The sequence below is a fragment of the Amblyraja radiata genome, chromosome 20 (genome assembly GCF_010909765.2).
Source record: "Amblyraja radiata isolate CabotCenter1 chromosome 20, sAmbRad1.1.pri, whole genome shotgun sequence".
Classification (NCBI taxonomy): Eukaryota; Metazoa; Chordata; class Chondrichthyes; order Rajiformes; family Rajidae; genus Amblyraja; species Amblyraja radiata.
This window is the reverse complement of record NC_045975.1, coordinates 1,508,669-1,515,820: the sequence shown is the minus strand read 5'-3', so window position 1 is coordinate 1,515,820 and position 7,152 is coordinate 1,508,669. Positions and strand designations below refer to the sequence as shown.

General features: G+C 46.0%; 1 long non-coding RNA gene across 1 annotated transcript; it reads left to right on the top strand.

Annotated features, from left to right (window-relative positions):
* The first annotated feature begins 1,108 nt into the window (after positions 1-1,108).
* Positions 1,109-4,473, top strand: LOC116984430. The gene is made up of 3 exons (XR_004415011.1): positions 1,109-1,119; positions 1,318-1,320; positions 4,400-4,473. It is a non-coding gene; the product is annotated as an uncharacterized LOC116984430 (long non-coding RNA).
* Positions 4,474-7,152: the final 2,679 nt, after the last annotated feature.

Sequence of the window (7,152 nt, the reverse complement as noted above, 5' to 3'; positions counted from 1 at the left end):
TAAACTAAACTAAATTGTCCTCTAGTGTGCAGGAAGTGGATGAGACAGTGGGATAACGTAGCAGTGGTGTGAACGGGCGACTAACGATCGCTAAACAGCCGCCTGCCTCCATCACTCCCACAACACAATCCGTCATTGGTAGAAACGTCATTCAAAGAAACTTGAGCGTCCAGCTCCAACTCATGAATGGAACCTTTTCCTGATAGCGCCCGATTTAATTTCATAAAGTAAGACATGATTAATCATCCTTAATCACACATAAGTACGTATTAAGCATCTTCCTGGAAATTGTTTTATATATTTAGAATCCGTCCCCAGATGCTATTACTACAGAGACATGCATGCAGAAGGCTGCTTATAAAATATTAAAAGTAATTAAACTGAATGGGAACTCGGGGACAGGAGCATAAAGGGTCGGTAAGTTGGGGAAGAGAGTTATCGACAACTGAGTCATTAGTAACATTTCAATTCCATATTTGAGCTTCAATTCTTCTCAAGAAGAACTGAAATGTAACGGGCAATGTGGATATCTGGCTCCAGGCCGTTGGTTTTCATTTTACTTCTGCTAACCGGAAAGAAATGGGTTGATTAACTGCCGACTGGTCATGTGTTGCACAAAATGTTTAAGAAAGAATTGCAGATGCTGGTAAGATCGAAGGTAGACACAAAATGCTGGAGAAACTCAGTGGGTGAGGCAGCATCTATGGCAACGTTTCGTGAGTCGAGACCCATAGATGCTGCCTGCCCCGCTGAGTTACTCCAGCATTTTGTGACTATCTTGGGTGTAAACCAGCATCTGCAGTTCCTTCCCACACAAACAGAGGGGAAGAAGCTGTTCCTGAGTCTGGTGGTGCGCGGTTTCAAGCTTCTGTACCTTCTGCCGGGCGGGAGCGGGGAGAAGAAGGAATGACCGGGGTGGGACAATGATGTTGGCTGCTTTTCCAAGTTAGGGTGAAGTGTAGACGGAGTTGGTGGTGGGGGGGTCTGTGTGGTGGACTGGGCAGGAATACATGAGAGGAGAGAGATTGTGGGGGTACAACGGGAATGTGGGAGACAGAGAGGGTAATGGTAATCTCCAAAGCAAATATGTTCAATAAACCTCATAGGTCTTACCGAGTTGTGAAAGACCTGGACACAGTGGATGTGGAGAGGATGTTTCCACTAGTGGGAGAGTCTAGGACCAGAGGGCACAGCCTGAGAATTAAAGGATGTTACCTTGGAAGTTAGACACAAAAAGCTGGAGTAACTCAGCGGGTCAGGCAGCATCTGTGGAGAACATAGATAGGTGACGTTTCACAGAGTGCTGGAGTAACTCAGCAGGTCAGGCAGCTTCTGTGGAGAACATGGATAGGTGACGTTTCACAGAGTGCTGGAGTAACTCAGCGGGTCAGGCAGCATCTGTGGAGAACATGGATAGGTGACGTTTCACAGAGTGCTGGAGTAACTCAGCGGGTCAGGCAGCTTCCTAGGAGTGAAGGAATTGGCGAAGTTTCTTGTCGAGACCCTTCTTTGTACTTTAGGAAGGAGGTGAGGAGGAATTTCTTTAGTCAGAGGGTGGTGAATCTGGGAAATCCTTTGCCACACAAGGCTGTGGAGGCCAAGTCAACGAATATTTTTTAAGGCAGAGATAGATAGATTCTTGATTAGTACAGGTGTCAGGGGTTATGGGGAGAAAGCAGGAGAATGGGGTTGGGAGGGAGAGATAGATCAGCCATGATTGAATGGCGGAGTAGACTTGATGGGCCGAATGGCCTAATTCTGCTCCTATCACTGATGAACTAATGAAACTCCTCCAGCACCCTATTATTCTGAGAACGACAGGGTTTAAGAGCAAGAAATCACGCTCTGCACGGAGATGATTGTCACTCTCCTCCGCACCCTGACTCACAAAGCTGGCTGGCAGGGCAAGAGGTGACTAGGCAGCAGCTCCTGAATGTGTAGGGAGGAACTGCAGATGCTGCGTTACAAAAAAAAGGCACAGAGTGCTGGAGTAACTCAGCGGGTCAGGCAGCATCTGTGGAGAACATGGATAGGTGACGTTTCACAGAGTGCTGGAGTAACTCAGCGGGTCAGGCAGCATCTCTGGTGAACATGGGTAGTTGACATTTTGGGTTGGGACCCTTCTTCAGACCATATGTATTAGCGGAGTGAAAGGTGGGGCCAGGGCAAAACTGGCCTTAGATTAATCCAATTTGCGATCGTTTGGTCAAATGTAATGATGCACTGATGTTGTGAGTTTGTTTAAAAAAATAGTTAATTTAAGAGTAAAACAGTTAGAAAAGCTTCAGAAAGAACTGTGCAGATGCTGGAAAAATCGCAGGTAGACAAGAACGCTGGAGAAACTCAGCGGGTGAGGCAGCATCTATGGAGCGAAGGAATAGGTGACGTTTTGGGTCGAGACCCTTCTTCAGAATAGTTTCAGAATAAATTCTGGGAAAAATATGAAGTTATAGATAACAGTGAAGGATATCGCTCAGATAGTTTAATGATCAGTTGACATCAATCATTGCCACAGTTTCTGTTATGGTTTCATGATACAATTGTGTTTACATTCTCCTTCTCTCCAGAGATGCTGCCTGCCTCGCTGAGTTACTCCTGCATTCCGGGTTTGTGTTATGTTATTTCTACTGTCAACGCTTCAATGTTGCAACACTGCCCCATTCAGGCAGCTTGGTGGACTAGTCTGATATCAGCATTAAAGATTAATGATCTGAGCCCTGAATAAATAGTCATAGAGTGATACAGTGTGGAAACAGGCCCTTCAGCCCATCTTGCCCACACCGGCCAACGTGTCCCAGCCACACTAGTCCCATCAGCCTGCGTTTAGTCCATATCCCTCCAAACCTGTCCTATCCATGTACCTGTCTAACTGTTTCTTAAACTTTGGGATAGTCCCAGCCTCAACTACCTCCTCCTTGTTCCATACACCCACCACCCTTTGTGTGAAAAAGTTGCCCCTCGGATTCCTATTAAATCTTTTCTCCCTTACCTTGAACCTATGTCCTCTGGTCCTCGATTCCCGTACTCTGGGCAAGAGACTGTGCATCTACCCGATCTATTCCTCTCATGATTTTATACACCTCTATAAGATCCCTTCATCTTCCTGCGCTCCATGGAATCGAGACCCAGTTGTTCTTAATGTTGTCTATTGTCTATTGCAAGGCACAAAGAAGTCCTTCTGCAGTTGGAGTATTGTAGGACATTCTTGCTATTGAGGGAGTGCAGCGTAGGTTCACCAGGTTAATTCCCGGGATGGCGGGACTGTCATATGCTGATAGAATGGAACGGCTGGGCTTGTATAGACAATAGGTGCAGGAGTAGGCCATTCGGCCCTTCAAGCCAGCACCGTCATTCAATGTGATCATGGCTGATCATCCCCAATCAGTACCCCGTTCCTGCCTTCTCACCATTTCCCCTGACTCCACTATCGGGAACATGTTTCCTGCCTCTAGCGTGTCCAAACCCTTAACAATCTTATACGTTTCAATGAGATTCCCTCTCATCCTTCTAAACTCCATCCTTCTAAATCCATGAATAAACTCCCGCCTTTGTCCTTGAGTGGACCTACCTTTTCCCACTCCCTACATAGGTATCAAATGCCTTGGAATAATCCCTAATCGTACTTGCCAAGGGCATTTAATGGCTCATTTTAGCCCTTAATTTCCGTTAGAACATAGAACAGTGTAGTACAGAAACGAGACCGTCCGTCTTTAATGTTTACACCAAACAAAATAGCATGTAAATAATCTTAGCTTTGATGTGATCCATATCATTCCTTTTCCTGCATATCCATATGCTGATGTACAATCCTCGTCAATGCCAATATCATATCTGCCTCCACTGGCAGCATGTTCAAGGCACACACTAATTTGTACCCTACACATCTCATTTCATCGTTGCCACTCTCACCTTAAGCTATGCCCTCTAGTCTTTGACCTTTCCAGCCAAGGATCAAACAGGTTCTGGCTGTCGATGCTCTCTGTCTCTCATAATTATATAAACCAACCATCAGGTCTCCTTTCAATCCAAGTTTGTCCAACCTTTCCTTTTAGCCAATAACTTCTAATCCAGATAGTTTCCTGATAAACCTCCTCTGCACCTTCTCCAAAGCTTTCACAAACTTCCTGTCATGGGGCATCAGGAACTGCCCAAATGCAACCGAATCAAAGTCTTCGAGAGCTGCAACATGCCTTCCTGTCGCTTGTGCCCAATGGCCTGGACCGATGAAGCCAAGCGTATCTAGGTGTTCTTTGCCACTCTATCTTCGCATGGTGCTGTTTTCAGGGAGCCCTGGACATGGACCCAAGATCCATCTTGCCATGAACCCATTAACTGTTGACAACTTTTCCTGCTTGCTTTATATTTTTAATTCGACTTTCAACATCTCTCGTCCTCAAAGCTGCCTGGTTCATCCCCATCTTCATCACCCTGATGTGAGGGTCTTAGATCGCCGGCTGTGAGATTTTGATGGACCCGACCCGTTAAGAAGAAAGAGGGAGAGATTCTCTGGAGTTTAGAAGGATGAGAGGGGTTCTCATTATTGAAACATATAAGATTATTAAGGGTTTGGACACGCTAGAGGCAGGAAACATGTTCCCAATGTTGGGGGAGTCCAGAACCAGGGGCCACAGTTTAAGAATAAGGGGTAAGCCATTTAGAACGGAGACGAGGAAACACTTTTTCACACAGAGAGTTGTGAAAAAGTTTTTCTTCATCTACATTCTAAATGGAATTCTCTGCCTCAGAGGGCGGTGGATGCTGTTTCTTTCAAGAGAGAGTTAGATGGAGCTTTTAGGGATAGCGGAATTAAGGGATATGGGGAGAAGGCAGGAATGGGGTACTGATTGGGGATGATCAGCCATGATCACATTGAATGGCAGTGCTGGCACGAAGGGCCGAATGGCCTACTCCTGCACCTATTGTCTGTTGTTGCCCACCAAGGAATGTTCAACATTGTGAAGCAGATTTCTCCAGGGGCTATTTCACTGTTTCCAGCAAAGCTTTTGCAAATGTATAAATCCTGATTCCAGGCTGTGTTAGCAGACTCTCATCTAAGGCAAAGACCCTGGGCCAATTGGCACTCCCTCCTACTTAAAGATATTCAGTAGCACAGCAGCTCAGTAGGGGCGGCACGGTGGCGCAGCGGTAGAGTTGCTGCCTCAGAGACTCGGGTTCGATCACAACTACGGGTGCTGTCTGTACGGAGTTTGTACGTTCTCCCCGTGACCTGCGTGGGTTTTCCCCGGGTGCTCCGGTTTCCTCCCACACTCCAAAGACATGCAGGTACCACACAAAGAATCAAGAAAGTGAATGGACTAAACTTGGCCAATAAGATTACGGACAACACAGGCGACTTTTGAGGTTCAAACTGCAGAAGCTGGAAAAATCAAAGGGAGACAAAAATGCTGGAGAAACTCAGTGGGTGAAGCAGCATCTATGGAGCGAAGGAATAGGTGACGTTTCGGGTCGAGACCCTTCTTCAAACCGAATTAATCTTCAGTCTGACAAAGGGTCCGATCCGATATGTCACACCTATCCATGTTCTCCACCAATGCTGCCTGACCCGCTGAGTTACTCCAGCACTCTGTGAAACGTCACGTATCCATGTTCTCCACAGATGCTGCCTGACCCGCTGAGTTACTCCAGCACTCTGTGAAACGTCACGTATCCATGTTCTCCACAGATGCTGCCTGACCCGCTGAGTTACTCCAGCACTCTGTGAAACGCCACCTATCCATGTTCTCCACAGATGCTGCCTGACCCGCTGAGTTACTCCAGCACTCTGTGAAACGTCACCTATCCATGTTCTCCACAGATGCTGCCTGACCCGCTGAGTTACTCCAGCACTCTGTGTCAATCTTCAGAATTAATTTCCATTCATAATTTAACAGTTCATGTGATAGGAGCAGAATTAGGCCATTCGGCCCATCATCTACTTCCGCCATTCAATCATGGCTGATCTACCTCTCCCCCTCAACACCATTCTCCTGCCTTCTCCCCATAACCTCTGACACCCTTACTAATCAAGAATCTATCTATCTCTGACTTAAAAATATCCATTGACTTGGCCTCCACAGCCGTCTGTGGCAATGAATTCCACACATTCACCACCCAGTCTAACTAAATACATTTCTACTCATCTCCTTTCTGAAGGTACATCCTTTAATTCTGAGGTTATGCCCTCTTGTGCTAGACTCTCCCACTAGTGGAAATATCCTCTCCACATCCACTCTATCCAGGCCTTTCATTATTCAGTATGTTTCAATGAGGTGCCCCCTCATTCTTCTAAACTCCAGCGAGTACAGGCCCAGTGCCGACAAACGCTCATCATATGTCCTGTCCACAGATGCCCCTCATTACCATAAACAGATTGTTTCTGTATTTGTCTATTAGTGCTATAGGGCCTGCCATCATTTCCAACACGTTGGTGAATTTACACTGTACGCTGCAAGGGCCAGGAAGCGAGCGGGCAAGATCATCTCTGACCCCTCTCACCCTGGCCACAAACTCTTTGAATCACTTCCCTCTGGAAGGCGACTCCGGACTGTCAAAGCTGCCAGAGCCAGACATAAAAACAGCTTTTTTTCCACGAGTAATAGCTCTACTCAATAACTGAAAATCTGTAGCCTCCTTTTGCTCTGGTATTATATTTAATTCACATGTTTAATCAATAATGTTTTATTATTAATGTTTAATGTTTAATGTGTCATTCCTAACTGTCACTGTGTGTCATGTTGTCACTTGTGGGCGGTGCACCAAGGCAAATTCCTTGTATGTGAATACTTGGCCAATAAACTTATTCATTCATTCAATTTGTGGAATTAATTGCCACAGTCATTGGGTATTTTCAAAGCGGAGATTGACAGTTCTTGATTAGTACGGTTAAGGGGAGAAGGTGGGAGAGGGTTGAGAGGGAGAGATAGATCAGCCATGGTCGAATGGCGGAGTAGGGCCAAGATGCTTAATTCAGTTTCAGTTTTGTTTATTGTCACATGTACCGAGGTACAGTGAAAAGCTTTAGTTGCGTGCTATCCAGTCAGCAGAAAGACAATACGCGATTACAATCGAGACATTTACACTGTACAGATACATGATAAGGGAATAACGTTTAGTGCAAGGTAAAGCCAGCAAAGCCCGATCAAAGATAGTCCG